The 18,607-nt window shown below is 41.4% G+C and overlaps 1 long non-coding RNA gene across 1 annotated transcript in view; it reads right to left on the reverse strand.

Moving 5' to 3' along the window:
- The window catches only part of LOC102158325, a 132,289-nt gene that overhangs the window by 103,624 nt on the left and 10,058 nt on the right, over positions 1-18,607 (reverse strand). The window contains exon 2 of the long non-coding RNA XR_002338130.1: positions 17,061-17,118. This is a non-coding gene — a long non-coding RNA (uncharacterized LOC102158325). The remainder of the gene's footprint in view (positions 1-17,060; positions 17,119-18,607) is intronic.

Here is an 18,607-nt window from a genome sequence, read left to right on the forward strand (position 1 = left end):
TTAGCAGACTGATCTCACAGTATATAAATTCCAAGGGATAAAAACAAAAAAGGAGTAAATTTAGATATCAAAAGATATTTAAGGTGTTTAGCAAGCAGAAGTTTGTTTAGATCATGTATGGACTCTGGCTAAACAAAATGAAATCAGAGAAATTTGAACACTTCTCAACATTTATTCATATTAAAGACTTATTGTCAATTTCTTCAGTGTGATAATGGCATTATGATTACATTTTTTTAAAAGGGTACTTTAAGAAGTTCCCTGCTTGGAAGTACTTGTTGTGGCTCAGTGGTAATGAGCCTGACTAGTATCCACGAGGACGTAGGTTTACTCCCTGGCCTCGCTCAGTGAGTTAAGGATCCAGGGTTGCTGTGAACTGTGGTGTAGGTCACAGACTGGCTCAGATCCAGCATTGCTGTGGCTGTGGCGTAAGCTGGCAGCTACAGCTCCAATTCGACTCCTAGCCTGGGAACTTCCATATACCACGGGTGCGGCCCCAAAAAGAAAAAAAAAAAAAGAAGAAGTTCCCTGGTGGCCCAGTGAGTTGAGGATCCGCCATGATCACCGCAGCAGTTCTGGTCACTGCTTATGATCCCTGGCCTGGAAAATTCTGCATGTCACAGGTGCAGCCAAAAAAAAAAAAAAAATGTAGAAAAATGTACTTCATCTTTTTTCTTTTTTTAATGGCTGTACCTGCAGCATATGGAAGTTCCAGGGCCAGGGGTTGAATTGGAGCTGCAGCTGCTGCCTACAATACGGCCACAGCAATGCCAGATCCAAGCCACATTTGCAACCTATGCCACACCACTGATCAAGGCCAGAGATCAAACCTGTATCCTCACAAAGACAACATCAGGTTCCAGACAAGAACTCCAAAAAGAGTACTTTTAAGAAACAATTAACCATACTTGCTGGAAAAAGTACAGATACAGATCACATGCATAATCTCTAGGATTTGCTTTGAATGAATGTATTGTGATGGTGGTGGTAAAAATGGAAGAGGTTATAGATGAAACAAGATTGGGCATAAGCTGATATTTGTGGAAGCTTGAATCACTACACTGTTCTCTCTAGTTTTACATATGTTCAAAAATTTCCAAAAACTTAAGTTGAATAAATTTAATAAAGAGTTTTAAAATAAATGGTTAAAAGTGCTATTCTGCTAACACATCCCTGAGACGGCCATTCCATTAAAGAACAACAATAGGCTTGCTGAGCTATAAATCATTTTCCCTTGACTTTGAGAGGAAGCTATTGAGGTCTAAGTTTCAAAAACAGCCCCTCCGCCAATTGGTTTACTATGAAAATAGTAAAAAGCCTTCATATTTCAAAGCTTTTTTACACAGCAGTGGTAAATTAAAACTTACTTCCTTATTGATAACTTCTTCTGTTCCCATCCCAGAAAAATCATTTTGTGATTTGATGTTTTTTTCTTGAATATTTAGTAGGTGCCAGACACTCTGCAAAGTTGCAGAGATATAAAGTTGAAAATAAAATAAAGAATGTGTTTCTTTTCAGTATCTACTGTGCAACAAATACTGCAATGCCTGTCATTTCACTAGGAGGTATTATGATCTTCAATTTGTAAATGAGAAAATAAGTTTAGTAACTTGATTTGTGACCTAAAAGAGGTGTCATTGTTTTTAAAACTCACTTATAAGGCTAGCGAGGATGCCAGATAATGTTGTTGTTTTGTTTTCTCTGCACCATGGGTCATCAAGCTCTTTCAGCAAAAGGCCAGCTGACAAATATTTTGGGCTTTTCAAGCCATGTGTCACATATTCTTCTATGTTTTGTTTTGCTTTGTTTACAGCCCTTTAAAAATGAAAAACATTCTTTGCTCTGAGCCTTAGAAACAGGCCTGATTTGGCCTGTCGGCTGCAGTTTTATAAATGTGGTATGTTTCACTTAAATTCATTTATAATATCTCATTTCAATTAAAATCACTGAAAGACTACACTGCACTATTCAGTACTAATCACAGCAGAAGGAAAATCACAAATACTTTCTCTGCTTGGCATTTGATCACTGTTTTTCCCTAGAAGTTTACAAATGAACTGAGACTGTTAGAAGCAAAGTGACATCACATGGTAACCTGACTGCAAGAACATGATTATTAGTTGTCCTGCCAGGAAAAAAATTAATGCTTAGCTTAATTCTATGATTCTATCTTAATTTTATGAATGGAGTTTATTCATTCCATGGCCACAACAACAGATTTTAGAACTAGATCAAGATGCTATAAAATAGGAATTCCCATCGTGGCTCAGTGAGTTAAGAACCTGACATCATGTTGGTGAGGATGCGGGTTCAATCCCTGGCCTCACTCAGTGGTTTAAGGACCCAGCATTGCTGCAAGCTATGGTGAAGGTCACAGATATGGCTTGGGTCCAGTGTTGCCATGGCTGAGGTATAAGCCTACAGCTGCAGTTCTGATTTGACCCCTAGCCTGGGAACTTCCATATGCCACAGGTACAACCCTAAAAAGAAAAAAAAATACTATAAAACATGTTTTTATACTAACAAGAATGGCCACCATCAAAAAGTCTACAAACAACAAATGCTGAAGAGGGTATGGAGAAGAGGGAACCCTCTTACACTGTCGATGGGAATGCAAATTGGTGCCACCACTATGGAAAATAGTATAGAAATTCCTCAGAAAACTAAAAATAGAATTATCATTTGATCCAGCAATCCCACTCCTGGGCATCTATCCAGAGAAAACCATGACTCAAAAAGATACATGTACCCCAATGTCCATTGCAGTACTATTTGCAATAGCCAAGACATGGAAGCAACCTAAATGTCCATTGACACAGGAGTGGATAAAGAGGTTGTGGTTCATATACACAATGGAATATTACCAGCCATAGAAAAGAATGAAATAATGGCACTTGCAACATGGATGGACCTAGAAATTATCATGCTAAATGAAGTTAGACAGCAAGACACAAACCTCATATCCTATCACTTATAAGTGGAATCTAAAAAAAGGATACAAAGAACTTATTTGCAGAACAGAAACTGACAAACTTTGAAAAACTTATAGTTACCAAGGAGACAGGTTGGGGGCAGGGAGGGACGGGCTGGGGATTGGGATGGAAATGTAAAGTTAGGTTGTGATGATGATTGTACAACCATAAATACAATAAAATTCATTGAAAAAAAATATTTGTTTTCACAAGTGAGAGAGGGAGTTAGGAACCAGTATTTCTTTCTTTCTTTTTTTTCTTTGTCTTTTTTAGGGCCATACCCTTGGCATATGGAGGTTCCCAGGCTAGGAGCCGAATTGGAACTGCAGCTGCTGGCCTACACCACAGCCACAGCAACGCAGGATCCAAGCCACATCTGCAACCTACCTACATCACAGCTCACAGCAATGCCAGATCCTTAACCCACTGAGCAATACCAGGGATCACACCTGCATCCTCATGAATGCTAGTCAGATTCATTTCTGCTGAGCCACGGCAGGACCTCCAGGAATCAGTATTTCTTACTCAGATATTCTAAACACAAAAATGAAGCAGGTTATTTTTAGGCCTTCTTTGCTGAGCTAATTGCATCAAAGTAAAATGTGTTCTAAATAAAAATAGATGTTGTGAAATAAAATGTGAAGAGTTTGGGAGTTCCCATCATGGTGTGGCAGAAATGAATCCGACTAGGAACCATGAGGTTGCAGGTTCAATCCCTGCCCTTGTTCAGTGGATTAAGGCTCCGACCTACAGGTTGCAGACGTGGCTTGGATCTGGTGTTGCTGTGGCTGTGGTATAGGCTGGCAGCTATAGGTCTGATTAGACCCCTAGCCTGAGAACTTCCATATGCCATGGGTGTGGCCCTAAAAAGCAAAAAGAAAAAGAAAAAATGTGAAGGTTTCCTTACTCCCCCCATGATCTCCTGCCCACTTCCTTCATGCTCTCAGAGGCCTCACTTGTCCTTAGGAAGACTAAGACTGCTTCACAGGAGTGCAGAAAGAAAGAAAGAATCTCAGTTCTTTAGTTTCTAAATCAATTTAAAAATCCATAACAGAGACAGCAGTCTTAAGACCAAAGCATTTTCTTTTCAAGAATCAGGCTTCCTGAAAAAACAACCATTTGAGAACCCAGAGTGATAAGAGCTGAAGTCAGCAGGGCCTAGAGGTCAACAAGAAATTGGAATGAGAAGAGAAAAAGATGAAGGAGAAAGTAGATGAGAGTTGCTTGAGTTGCAAGGAGGGAAGGGAAAATGGAGGGGCAACTACCAAGGAGGAAAGGGGTATGGCCAGGACAGGTCTTAGGGAAAAAGGGGAATCCACTTTAAAGGAGAGCTAGCCTCTGCCTGCACAGACACTTCTTTTTGAACACCTTTCAAATACCAGCCAGCCTGGTAGCAGGCAGTTCACTACCCTATAAGTTAGGCCTGGAAGTGTTCTTATTTGTGCCAAGAGCAGCAGAATGGGCACTGTCCTTTGACAGTGGCCTGCAGGCTCTTTGTTGTTCATTCAGGCCTACTGAAGCCCTGAGAATTTGCTCAGCACAATTCAAACAAACAAGGTAGAACAGACTGGGCTCTAGCTTGAAACCCCCACTCTCCTTCCACATTACCGTCATTAGATAAAAACCCTAACTCCAGGTGTTATGAGACACCTGACGTTCAGAGAGAGTGTTATATACACAAAGACACCCTGCTAGCAAGTGCCAAGGCTAAAACTTGCCAATTAAAAAAGGTCACTTCTCACCCAGCTCTACAAGTACTAAGTCATTGGCTACTGCAGTCACTGACCTTCAGCACCTCATGAAAGCAGTTCAGGGCAGAGATCAGGAATGAGGCACTCTCTGTGCTCTGGAAAAACTGGTAGAACAAGTCTTCAGATATTTTTAGGAGAAAGTTTTTATGAACCTTGCATCTTCCCATACTTAGAAAATATTAAAACTTTTAAGATATCTCTTATCCATGACTGGCAGTAATCTTCCATTGAGATGGGTGCTTGGTTGCATGTATCCTCTTTGCAAAATAACATATATACTGACCTCTTTGCTTATGTCTTCAAAAGCGTTTCTTAAAGTTCCGTGAGAGTCTATCTCCTGGGCTACAGTTCTCAGTAAGGCACTCAATAAACTCAACTCAAAACTCTTATGTTATGCTTTTTTTTTAAAAGTCAACAGATTCAAGCCCAAGTTGGTCTTGCTCCAAAACTGTGACTCTTAACTGCAGCATTATACTGCCTCCCAAAATTCATTTTGGGGCTACATTTCTACAATATTTTTTATGAAAGTCCATCTACCTAGAATAATGTAAGAACATGAAGAAATCCCATTTGTATTACCAATGACACACAAGGTATATACACAGCTGCTATACCAAAGTTCCTTGTATATGTTAGCTCACTATGTTGCAGAAACCACTGCATCAAAAAGAGACAAATGGCACTCAGACATGTAGAATAGCCAGGTTTATTCAGCACTGGTGCATGCTCAGAGGAGTCGCCTCCAGAGTCTGAGCACCAGGTCTTTGTTCTGGGTAGCTTTTATACAATACAGACTTCTAGGTCTTGTTACTCCCGCCCCCACCCCCACCCCCACCCCCCCACCCCCACTCCCACCCCCCAACCCCGCACAAGCAGCCCTGCCCTCCCCCTTCCCTGAGCAGACAGTGCTCCTGCCTAAGAAGCTGAGTAAACAAGATTACAAAAACAAAACTGATGAAACTGATAAGCAACGCTTGGAGCAAGGCTAGCAGAGCTGCTAGCAAAGACATAAGGCAGGTAGTTGTTACAAGATTACAAGAAGGGTGGTATGGGGTGAGCAAAGCTGCTGTCAGGCACATATTGGCCTCCTCAGTATGTGCCTGAGTATGTTCTTTGGTTAAAACTCTTACTTCAACTGAATCCCCACAACTACCTGCAATGGAAATAGTAAATGTAAATAGTGTTAGAGATGGGAATTGGATGCTCAGATAGGTTAATTAATTTAACCAATGCCACACTGCTAGTAAGCAGCACAGAGCCGGGAACTCAGCCTAGAACTGGCTAATGCCAAAGATGTTATTCTTTCCCACTACTGCAAATCTGCAAACAAACATGTATACAGAATTTATAAAAACAAAGTGCATTGTATTTTTAAATTTCCTATTTATTTCATGTAAAATAAACTTTCCATTCAAACAAATTCCTGTCCATTACCTCCAATTTCTTGGCTGACAGCTAAACAGAAACTTAATTTTGTACTGCTTACAATGCTGATCATTAACAAATAACTTGTCTTATTAGATTACGTTCCTGACCTTAAATATTTATCTACACTAAATTCTCAGCACAGGATTCAGATACATAAGTAATAAGAGAAGAAAGGGAGAAGCAAGTGAGTCAGAGAAAAAAAGAAGAAAAAAGAAAATGACTAGAATTAGGAATAAAATGATTATAAACATCTCCCTAGAATGGGTAAAGTTAAAGATAATAATAAGTGATATCTTAGGATTTCACAGATAAATGTGCAACATCTTTTTGTAAGTAAAATCCGCTATACTATTTTAGGGAAACAAAATGTACCACCACTTCAAAATATCTCTTTGGCATGAGAGATATTTCAAGCTGAAAGCAACCAAGGCCCAAAGGCTCAGGAAGAAACTTTGACCTTCCCCTTAACGGACTAAAGAATGTAGATAGAGGACCAGTCCAGGAAAGGAGCTGTCACCATGGACAACTATAGTGTGACCTAGGTGAGCCTACAGGGAGGCACCTAGTAAAGTCTATTGGTTTAAATTCCCCTCTATCCCTGCTGGCCTAGCAAACATTTACTGACCAAATTTTCACTTTTCCATCTCCATGAGAATTGCCTTCTCCCCTCTGAAGTCCCAAACCACTACCCTCAACATCCTCTTTTGTTTTCAGCTGAGAATGGTGTATAATGTGAAGGCTTCAGCCATTCTGGTGTTATTCAGTTGTCCTGGGTCTCCTGCAGAGACACCTGTTATTAAATTTTTGTGTCATTTTTCTCCTGTTACTACGTCTCATTTCAATTTAATTCTTAGACCAGCCAGAACTTAAAAGGACAGAGGAAAATCTTTTCCTCCCCAACAGTATCTTTTATATTCCATGCCAGTGAGTTTTAGCCATGAGTGATAGGCAAAACTGTATTATTAATTTCAAGACGAGGTGCAATGTTTAGGAACCTACCTTTAAAGGTGAAAAAGCCTTCACCAGCTCCTCCAAGTGGCCACACATCTCAAGCACTGCAAAACTTTCAGCTGAGATTCAATTTTACTCCGTTGATCTTAAAAAAAGTTCATTTTTTAAGGAATCCCTGCTGTTATTACTTGCAGTTCTTTGGTACATAGCAACTTATTTGTGAACTAGGAATTTTTAATCTTAAGCAATGATACATATGAGTTATGAACACACTATCAGTGGGCTCTAACATTTTTTTTAGGATTCAGTAGCTTATAAAGAGTGTTGCTTCCTGGCCATAGTCCTACAATATTTATTTACTAGAGTAAGTAATGGCATGCACATGGCATGGGTGGGCAGAAAAAATCTAAATTCTTCTCTAGGACAAAATGAAACACATTTCCTCCATCTGAATTCACTGAATTCACTTCAACAGATCTTCACTAAGCCCATAGTGATTACCAATCTGGTGCAAATAACAGAAAGCAGCATTCATTCTGGAAAACCCACTTAGCAAACTGCCTACCTAGAACAGCTTATAAATCTTCCCCTAGGACTATCTGCCTTTTACCCTTTGGATGAATTTGTCAGGGTCAGTACCAGGGAACATCACAAGAGAAGAAAACTGCAAATTCTATTTCAATGCTTCCGTTTTCACCATGGGTGACTTCATTTCACCTCCTGGACCAGCCCTCCCACCCCATGCCAGTCAACCCCACCTTCCACCTTGTGGTTCTTTGCTCAATCTTAATCTACACCTCTGCCTCCATCCTAATCCACACAGGTCATGGATGTGTATTAGTAAAATTTTAAACAGCTATGCTCTCTGGAGTGTTGGGATGTTCGCAGGGACCTTTAAAAACTAAAGTGTTTACTAAGAATCACAAGAATGCTTTGACTCAAGGACCACGGTGCTTTTCAAGCCATTGTAAAATGAAAGGACCAGGAACTGACAAAGGGACATACTGTATTTTTAGAGTGGCAGTCAGAAGGTAACTTCATTGCCTCTTTGAAAGTGGAAAAAGGATAAGCTGCACTAATTGTGAACGTGGATAAAATGCAGCTTCCCCAAATCCCCCTTTATTCATTCAGTTCCTCCCAAGACTAACGCTTCACTGGCTGCCCAGGCACTGTTATGGGCACTGGGGCTACACAGACAGACCACACTACACTTTTCTGCAGGGGTCAGGTTACAGTGGGGACAGCCATATAAGTCAACAATTATCCTATAGTGTGATGAGCATTTAAAAACTAAGGTTACCTAACACAGATTATGAGGCCGGGCTGCACAGGGGAAGGAAATAAGGGTTGGAGGCTTCAAGGAAAGCTTGTCCAAGGAAAAGGCATCTGGGCTTAAGGTCTGCCATAGAAAGGCTGAGAGACAGGGAACGTGTGAGGGATGGGAGGAGGAAGGGTGGGAAGATGGAGGGCGGGAAAGCAGGTCTTCAACTCAAAGTCTTTTGTCTCAATCTCTCCATTCCAAGGAACTGGAAGCATGAAAGAAGACAAAAGCCACATCGGCACTCTCCTGATTTATCCCAGAGTCTCAGCTCCTGGTAACCACAGCCACAGCCCAGTAGTTGAACCCAAGGTTCCACATGCCCAGCCCTCCCGGTACCACCTCTCCCCACCCCCCTATCTCTGGTGACCCCCCTCTCCAAGCTGGACTATCGACCTGGCTAACTCTCACTCAGATCCAGAGAATTCCAAAGTGGGACTACTGTGCCCCCAGAATTTTTTTCTCACAGAAGTTACTTGCAGAGAAAGTGTATTCTGGGTTACAAAATGCCAAACTCCGGGTAAATTCTGACCACATACTTTTAGGGGCACAAATCACTTTGTCGTTTAGTTTTTTTTTCTCCTCAAGAAAATCACAGTCCAGAGCCCACTTCCAGGCTTCACTAATGCAGTTCCTCTTTCAGTTTGGTTTACATATCCATGGGGCCAAGTTGAAAGTCTTCTCCCAAACCAGAAAGTTGGTTTCCTTTCCATGGTAGATTGGGTGAGTTTGAAATCTTCCCAGTTTTGTCTGGCCCTGCTCTTGCAAACAATAAACCAGAAAATAGTTCTATGTGGGTAAATTAAATGGTCGGGTTTATTAAAACATCATGGAGGCTGCTAATGAATGAAGACTAGTGCCTTTGCTGTAACTGAGCAGGGCCCTGTGGGGCTCCTGGGTACAAAAGCTTTTCTGTGTCCCCCATTTCTTGTTTTTAGGAAATGGGCCTCATTCAGCCTCCATGACCTTCCCTGAGTTTCTAAAGACAGGTTCAGATGGTTGCTGTTCAGGGAAGGGAGGGGATGCAGAAACAAGAGAGAAACAATAGTACAGCCTTGGGGCAGGTTCCCGGTTCCCTCTCAAAGGATACACGTAATAATGTAGACATCTTAAACACCTAAGAGAAAAGTTATATTCCTTATGCTTCTTTCAGAAAATGAATACTTTAAAACTGAACAGCTTGTCCTTCTCCCTGGCTTAACTGCACCCTAAACACAACCACCCATAACTTAAAGATTAGGCACCCTGAGAGCAACTGACTGTGGGTTAAAGATTATTGGCACATGATGTTTTTCAGGAACTTTCCTAGTTTGTTCTAATCTCTGATCAATATGCCCTTTTCCCAAGTACTGTTATTGAGGCAATAACCCAGAAGTCCACCATCACAAACCTCTCCTGACTGCAGCTTTGATGACTAAGATTCCCCCAAAGAAAAAAGAATGCATGTCTGTCCCCATCCTGATTCCTACCTGAAAACCTGTTTTTCTCCTTTTTACTATAAAAGTCCTCATACTTCTTTCCAATGGAGGGCACAGTCTTTAAGGCATTAGCCTGCTGTGGCCTCCTTTGCCTGGCGAAGCAATAAAAGCTATCTTTTTCTCTTTTACCCAAACTCTCTCTGTGTTTCAATTCGGCACTGGTGGACAGAGGCCAAATTTCAGCAACAATGCCATCAGCCCTATGCCCCAAGAGCCAGGCTAAATACCTTCTAAGTTCACCAGCCAAGTGACTCTTCCTATCACCCCCGCTCCTTCCTTTCAAGTCCAAGAAAGAACCTAAGGAAATCTCCCTTATAAATGGTGGTCACAAAGTCATCTTTTATTACCCTGTTCCTCTATCTTTTCTGTGAAAGAACATTAGACTTTGGGGTTTTATGAAGGTGGGCATATCAGATTTTAATGTTAATAAGCTTTGGAAATGTCCTTAAGAATAACTGCTAGATATCAGTATCTAAGTCTTCTAACCCGCTAGTCTGGAAGGTAACGTTTTACTGTGTAATTAAGGTTTACTGAACCACCAGGGACTAGCTGCTATGTATACAGTGGCTCACTCCACTCTCACTGGACACAGCCAGGAACAAAAGAAAATGATACTTTAACATTTCACTGCTTGGCCCAAGACACTGCACATATACCCTAGTAGTTTTATGCTAAATGGTTCTCAGATTAACTAGGAAACCAGAAGACACAGACCACATAGAAAGGCCTGGAGATGTCTGGTCCAATGTCACATGTTCAGTAGCAAACCAAAAAAGTGAGGTGAAAATGGTATGTTACCAAAACAATTTTTAAATGAGATGACTTCTGACCATCCAAAGGAAGAAGTGGTTAGGAGGATAAAGGTAATTTTGGAGAAGCTCTGAGTATCCTAGTTAAGCAACTCCAGATAGAAACCTAGATAAATTTACCTCCAAGAAGTTAACTCTAGTAGTTCGATGCTATAAACCACATATCTACTAGGACTGTATTCAAAAGTGATTTCATAACTCCAGTCTGGAATCACTTCCATGAACCCATGAACATCAAGGAGTAAGGCATACCTTATTTGATTTTTCCACTAATGAAACGTGTGATTTCATGAAAGAAATATAAGAGAATTACACTGAAGCTTAATAGGATGCATGCAGGGAAACAACATGGAAAATTTAGCACGTAAATTGAAGGACCAGGACCATCTACCACAAAATTTTTGGTATCAAGTTTACATAAGATTATGAATCTTGGATTGGAGCAGATATGTTTTTTTTTTGCTTCTATCAAATATGTCTGCTGACCTGAAAATGCCCTGCAATTTCATACCTTTTAAGTATGGCTTAAAAACAACTGATCACAGGATTATGAATCTTGGATTGGGACAGATATGTTTTTTGCTTCTATCAAATATGTCTGCTGACCTGAAAACGCCCTGCAATTTCATACCTTTTAAGCATGGCACAGCGGGTTAGAGATCTGGCATTGTCACTGCAGTGGCTCAGGTCGGGGTTGCTGCTTTGGAGCAAATTCAATCCTCGGCCCAAGAACTTCAGCATGCTGCAGGCACAGCCAAAAATAATAATAATAATAGTAACAACAAAATGGAACAAAACAAATACAACAAAACATCTGACCAGAGTGTGTGAGTTATTAGAAATCTTAGACAATCAAATCTTTCATCCTCCAGTGAGAGGAAGAAAGTGAAATCCAGAGAGGCCCGTCCAAGCCTCCTTCACTAGCTTTCTGCCCCTCTTCCTTCTCTTCCTCCCCATCACCCCTCCACTCACATCCCAGCCTGAGCTCTGTCTCCTCAACTCCATCCCTATCACAAGAATTCCTCTCCCAGTGACACAACTGCATGTTCTGGCTTGGCGATTCCCTTCCTACCCTCCACACAACAGTCCCCTGGTTTTCTTACTATCTCTGATGGCTTTGCCTTAGCATGCTCTCCCCTTTGATCTTCATCTTCAATGTTAATGGTCAGATCCTCTTTCTTCTCCAGCTACACACTCTCCGCCAGGCAAATTCAACTCCTTCCAGGACGGATAGTCCCGAGATCTCCATCTTCACCCCAGGCCTCTCTCCAGAACATCAGGTCCACATCTCCAAGTGCCCACGTGAACTTCTGCATACCTATCCTACAGACTTCTCAAACTTAATATGTTCCAAAATGAGGGTCTTCTCCCCAACCTCAAATCCACTCTCCCTCCCAGATTCCCTAAATTAGAGAATGATATTCCACTTGTCCAAACCAAAAACCGACAAAATATCAACATAAACTCCACCCTTTCTTCTTTCTTTCGCCCCAGTGTTCAATGAATCAGTTAGTGTTAGAGATCTTATTTATCATATGTTTCTCTGCTCTGTTCATTGATCTCCATATCAGCTGCCTCCATCCTAGCTCAAGCCACTGCATAGGGCTGCTAACAGTCCTCTTCCTTCAATTCAGGTCACATTTTCTTCAGAGCAGACAAAATGATCTTTCTTGTCATCTCACTGCTAAATCCCTTCGATGTCTGCTCAGTGTTCTTAAAATATGCCCAAATTCTAACACAAGTGTTGAGGCTCAGCACTGTTTTGCTTCCTCTTACTCTCCAGCAGGCACAAATGTCTGCCTCCGTCATTGTCAGTGCAGCTTTTTCATGCATCTGTTTCTCCTGGAAGTTTTAAAGACACATAAATGTCTGCACATACACAAAGGCTAAAGTTCAGTGATCTGGCCTGTTTACTTTTGCTGCCATGCTTTTCCTTTCAACTAATTCTGCCACATTACCAGGATCGAGCTGTTCATTTCTGCACACACGCTGAAGGGCCAGAAAAATAATTACTGGTTTCTAGAAATACAGCAGCTATTTCTGTTTTCTCTTTTGACACTCCTTTCGGTGTCCAAGTTCTACAAAACAGACCCTTCCACAGAAGGGGGCTTTTGCCAAAGGAAAAAATCTGACATTTTTTTAAAAACATGAAAATGCCATAGAGAACAGGGAAGAGAGAAGATAGGAGAAAAGCAGTATCTGAGCTAATGATTAACATCCAACCCTGACCCTGTCAACAGCAGTCCTAACTTCACAATTAATCAACTCCAAATTGCTAATGTCTTACCAGGTACTTTTGGGGGGATAAAAGTTGTTAACGATAATACACCAATGGTTCTAAAGAATAACGGAAATATTTAAGAATCGCTGAGAAAACTTTTGTAAAACAGGTGGCCTAGTATGATCCCTGAGGCCTCTGATTCAAGTGGGTTCTAGAGAAAGCTAGAGCATTCATGTTTTCAAAGCCTCCCAGGTTTTAGATGCACACAACACCCAAGAACCACTGAGATACACATTTGTAATAAACACCTAGAAAATGTGCTCAAAGAGTCTTCCAAAGTGTCTGTTCTCTGCAATTGGCTTAATAAATCTTTTTTATTCTATTTTATTTTTTCTTTTTATGGCCGCACCTATAGCATATAGAAGTTCCCAGGCTAGGGGTAGAATCAGAGCTGCGGCCACTGGCCTATGCCATGTACAGCAATGCCAGATCCAAACCATATCTGCGACCTACATTGGACCTTGTGGCAACAATGGATCCTTAACCCACTGAGCCAGGGATCGAACTCGCATCCTCATGGATACTAGTCAGGTTCTTAAGCCACTGAGCCACAACAGGAATTCCCTGCCTTAAGGAATCTTTCACAAGAATTCCAGAATTCAAACTCTACAGATGAGGAAGACTTTCAGGAGCTTCAGAAAGCAACAGCATGACAGTCCGACCAGACAACGCTGCCAGAGGTAACAATAAACCAGTAATCCCTCCCTCATTTGGAAAAATAGGAAACACCAGGATGTAATTCTGTGGAACAAACAAAATCTTTAAAAAGAAAATAAATCAAAATGGTGACTATCCTCCTTCATTTATGATGAAAGAACAAAACAGGTGACTTTTCAGTTTTTTAAGAGTATGAAGATATTTCAAGGACATAGGTTTTAAGGAACACTGTAGGTATTCTCAAATTTTTTTGATATGATGCTTTTAGAATGAAAAATAAGTCTTTGGATTGACATTTTTGTGATCAAATCTTTGCTCTGTCACTTACAAGTTGTATAATTGTGGGAGATGGGCTGACTTCTTTTGAACCTCAGTTTCCTCTGTTGTAAACATCAGATAACGCTAAGCAGGAAAAGGAAAAGTTCTGCAGTGGATCACACTGGCTCACAGATGCCTGCAGAAGAGCAGCCATTTATTGGAGGGAAGGGAGAGTGGCAGACAAGTCAGAAGTATGCCTGAGAAGAGGCACTTTGTGGGAGAGGCTGAAATGTACTCTGTGTTGGGACAGGCTGAAACTAGTAACTAACCAACTAACCAACTAAATAAATAAACAAACAAACAAACAAATAAAACAATGAACAGCTTAAGACATTACCTCTCTAGTTTATGCTAAAGCCATTCCTCCAGCCGTGCCTCAGCTGCTGGCACAGAGTTTATGCATCAAGATGCAACAGAGAGTGGAACACAGGAAATGTTTTCACAGCACTTAAACACTTTAGTCATATAAATGTTCAGCTTTCACCTGACGGAGTTATGGCAGCAGCTGGGAAAACCAAAACACCAAACAGGATTGAGAGAACTTCAGTCTGAATACATCAGTCCTCATGAAGTTTGGACCAAAGACCACCAAAGGATGGGGAAGCTGGGAAAGATGGCTGGAATTCAGCAGCAGGTGCTGTGCTCTGGGTCACTGCTTAATTATGGTCATCCCGAGTTGGATCAAACTGGTTAGACACAAAGAAAATTATTGCATATGTATGTAAAGCTGCCAGCACATACTAAGAACTCAAAAAATGTTCTTTTCTTAACACACCATTTATCAGTTAAGTGGCCAATTGCCCTGGAGAAGAAACGATTACCCTTCCACCCTAAAAATAAACAAGACCATCAGCAGTGCTATGGAGATTCCCAAGGCTCTTCATCACTTCTCCTGATGCTTCAAACGACTCTTATCTGGAGTGCCAGCTTCTGGCTGCACTGAACCTCAAAGGCTGCGGTACACATTTATTTCTTCTTTTCTGTCACAGAAGACAGAGAGTGAGACGCACATTCGTCTGCATAGTGTACTCTAATATGTACAGAAAGCTAGGCATTGGGGCAGTCTCCCCACAAATAACAGATCAGTGCAAAGCACATATGGAGCAAGGCTTGACCTTTTGTCATATTCATCATCTCTGTCAGGGAGCTGGAACGGGACAGGTCTCTGCTTCCCTGAGGTGATTTAAAAGTAGTGTTTCAGGGGAGTTCCCATTGTGGTGCAGCCAAAACAAATCCAACTAGTATCCATGAGGATGCGGGTTCCATTCCTGGCCTCACTCATCAGGTTGCGTTGCCGTGAGCTGTGGTGTAGGATGCAGAGGCAGCTCAGACCCTGCGTTGCTGTGGCTGTGGTGTAGGCTGGCAGCTGTAGCTGCAATTTGACCCCTTGCCTGGGAAACTCCTTATGCCACAGGTGCAGCTCTAAAAAGCAAAAAAAAAAAAAAAAAAAAAAAAGTAGTACTTCATACACAGTAGGCTGAACAGCCCATGACAGTGGGGTTATCTACTCTGCATTCTTCTCTTAAGAAGTGTCTCTCTCCCTCTTCCACTTGATAAAATCCAGAGCCACAATTTTAATAGCAGTTCATCCTGACCACTGGCTCCAGGAGTAGGTGCCAAGGCCAGCTGAGCCAATGGCTCTTTTCTCCAGAACTTAGGACAATAAAAACCTTGAGAATAGTCTCTCTGGATGTTCTGATATTTTATGTTTCCCACTATGTGAGATGAACACATGTGGAGTGAGAAGCAGAGGCAGGGCCAGAGCAGCATCCCAGGCCCAGGTCCCAACTGCCTGAGTCCCACTGTACCCCTAGTCTTCCCAAGGCTTTGCTGTACAGGTCTTCCTTGACCCCAAAAGAATCCTGTTTCTCTTTCCTTTGTTGTTGGTATATTTGCTGTTACTATTCAAGCCAGCTTGAGTCCATTTCTTGTGCGTACATCCTACAGAACCTAAACTAGAACTTAAAAATGAATACTTAAAAATTGAGCTTGCTGTCTTAGTCATCCAAGTGAAAAATACACTATATAAAAATCATTTGGTCTGATCTTATTTTTAATCTCCACCTGGAAGTGTTTCTAGACATCCGACCAGGCATATTAGCACAACTTCCATAAGAACTGTGACTGCAGTAATATACTATATACAATTCAGTTTACAGACAGTCCCTGACGTACAATGGTTCAACTTAATGATTTTTTATTTTTTGACAGTGCAAAAGTAATATGCATTCAGTTAAAACCATACTTTGAACTTTGAATTTTTATATTTCCCCAGGCTAGTGATATGTGTCTCAATTCTCTCTCATGATGCTAGACAGTGGCAGGAGCTCCTAGTCAGCCACTTGATCACCAGGGTGAACCACCTGTACATTTACAACCATTCTGATTTTCACTTTCAGTACAATATTGAATCAATTACATGATATTCAACACTTTATTACAAAATAGATGATTTTGTGAACTACAGGCTAATGAAAGTGCTCTGAGCATGTTCAAGGTAGGCTAGGATGAGTTGTGATGATCAGTACGTTGGGTATATTAAATGCATTTTGACTTATAATTAGTTTCAACTTATGATGAGTTTTCTGTGATGTAACCCCATCCCAAGTCAAAGAAGATCTAAAGCAATTAAGAACATTAACTCTGATGCCAGACCTCCTGGCTTTGAATCCCAGCTCCGCTTAGTAGATTCTAGGACAAGCCACCAGATCCCCCCTTCAGAACTAAAGAATTTCTTCCCCCAGATCTAGGGAGTGGTTGCAACAGGCAGCTGGCTAAACTGTCTTCTACAGAAGAGAGCTGCCTCACCCAAGGTCACAACCCTTTCCCAGGGACAATTTGCAGAATATAAAGGCCCACCCTCCTCATCTCGATTCTGGAAAATGATGGTGGGCCATCCTTGCTCTGGCGCTCCCCAAGGAGTTGACTGAAGATTCTGCTAAGACTGCATCAAACCCCAACTTCTCCTTCAGCCCAACCCCGCTTCCTTCTGCCCCTAAGTGTTGATCCCAGGAGAACTCCCTGACACACTTTCTGTGTGCAAATTTCACACCAGAGCCCACTTCCTTCCTGGGGTACCCAACTTCCAACAACTCACCTTCTGTGAGATCCCACAAGTCACTCCATTTCTCTGCCTGCGTCTCAGTTTCCACCATCTATAAAATAAGGGTAACAATAGGACCGACTTCACAGCAATATCATGAGGATTAAATGGATTAACATATATAAAGTGCTTAGAACAGAACAGCATCAGGTATGAGGTAAGTGCTTTCTAACTCTCAGCCACGCTTATATTTACCCCTCAGTAGCAAATGGACTCTTATTTCCTTTTATACAACTTAAATTATGAAGATCAGACACATCCCCAAGGGACCCTGACTTTGCGCACAAAAGAGTTCAGGCTTACAAAGGTCCCTGAATCCAACATCTCCCTTCTGACCTGGTTCACTAAGAGTCCAGCATGAAAGCCCTTAGGGATCACAGAAGGAGATTCATCTATTGCCTGGCACTTGTGCCTGAGATGGGGCGATGCAGGGTAGCCTTAGAGCCTGATTTTTGCCAATCTGTTGTTTTTGTAAGTGGTGCTTTGTACTTGTGCCCAGAGGTGCTGGTGATGAGTGCATTGCTATAAAACTAAACATAAAACATGCGAAATGGAGCCTAAATCATAAATACAAAAATTCTAACAGCAGGTTAGATTTTATGGTTCTAATTTGTCTTCAGTTGACATGTAGCATTGCTCTTGGCATCACTTAGAGTGGTGTATGCAAATCAAAGGTAAATATGTGCCCAAATAATTAAATTTAGCTCTTGAGTGAGGTCAATATTGATAAATGAGTACTAACCATAATTCCTGATGAAGGGATACATTTTCTTTTTATTATTCTGTTGTGAAAGATAAGGAGCATGTTTTACACTTGCCTTCACCTAGAAAGTGATGATTGAATATTTCAGTGAAAGTGTCATATGAATCCAAGGCAAAACAAACAAACAAAAAAACCCACAAATGGAGATTCCATTAGGAAAAAAGGCAGGATCTGAACGACCCAGAATTTGCCCTTTCTATAAGTTAAAGTCACCACTGGCTAAGAGTCCTGATGTAACAATGGGATAGGGAGTGGAGAAAGAGAAGATGTTAAAGGAGGCTACCTGGCTGCAGTTCTGAACAAAGAAGAGGTCCTCTTGGGCAATACTATGGGCTTTAAAGACCATTGATATATTGGTAGCTCCCAAACCTACATCTGAATTTTCTCTGATGAAATACAGGTCTCCTACTAAAAGTCTCCTTGAATGTCAAGTAAGTATCTCAAATATTATATGATGCTTAATTTGCCTCAAAACCTCCTTCTCCCCTGGATTTCCCCATCTCAGCAAATGACATCAGCATCCTTATGGTTCCTCAAACCAAAAATCTAGATGTTATCCTTTGTTCTCTGTTTCTCTACACCCAGTGAATCTCCAAATATATTTGAAATCCCTGTGCTACTTTCCATGTTCAGCACAACTTCCCTAATCCAACCTCCATGTCACTCTCCTCTTCTATGATGCTCCAGCCCTGCTGGCCTTCCTTCTGTTCCTCAACTATCAGTTCTCTGCTCTTCACCCTAGTTATCTCAGATCCTTCCCACCCTAAGGCTTCTCATC

Source organism: Sus scrofa, chromosome 13 (genome assembly GCF_000003025.6).
Source record: "Sus scrofa isolate TJ Tabasco breed Duroc chromosome 13, Sscrofa11.1, whole genome shotgun sequence".
Classification (NCBI taxonomy): Eukaryota; Metazoa; Chordata; class Mammalia; order Artiodactyla; family Suidae; genus Sus; species Sus scrofa.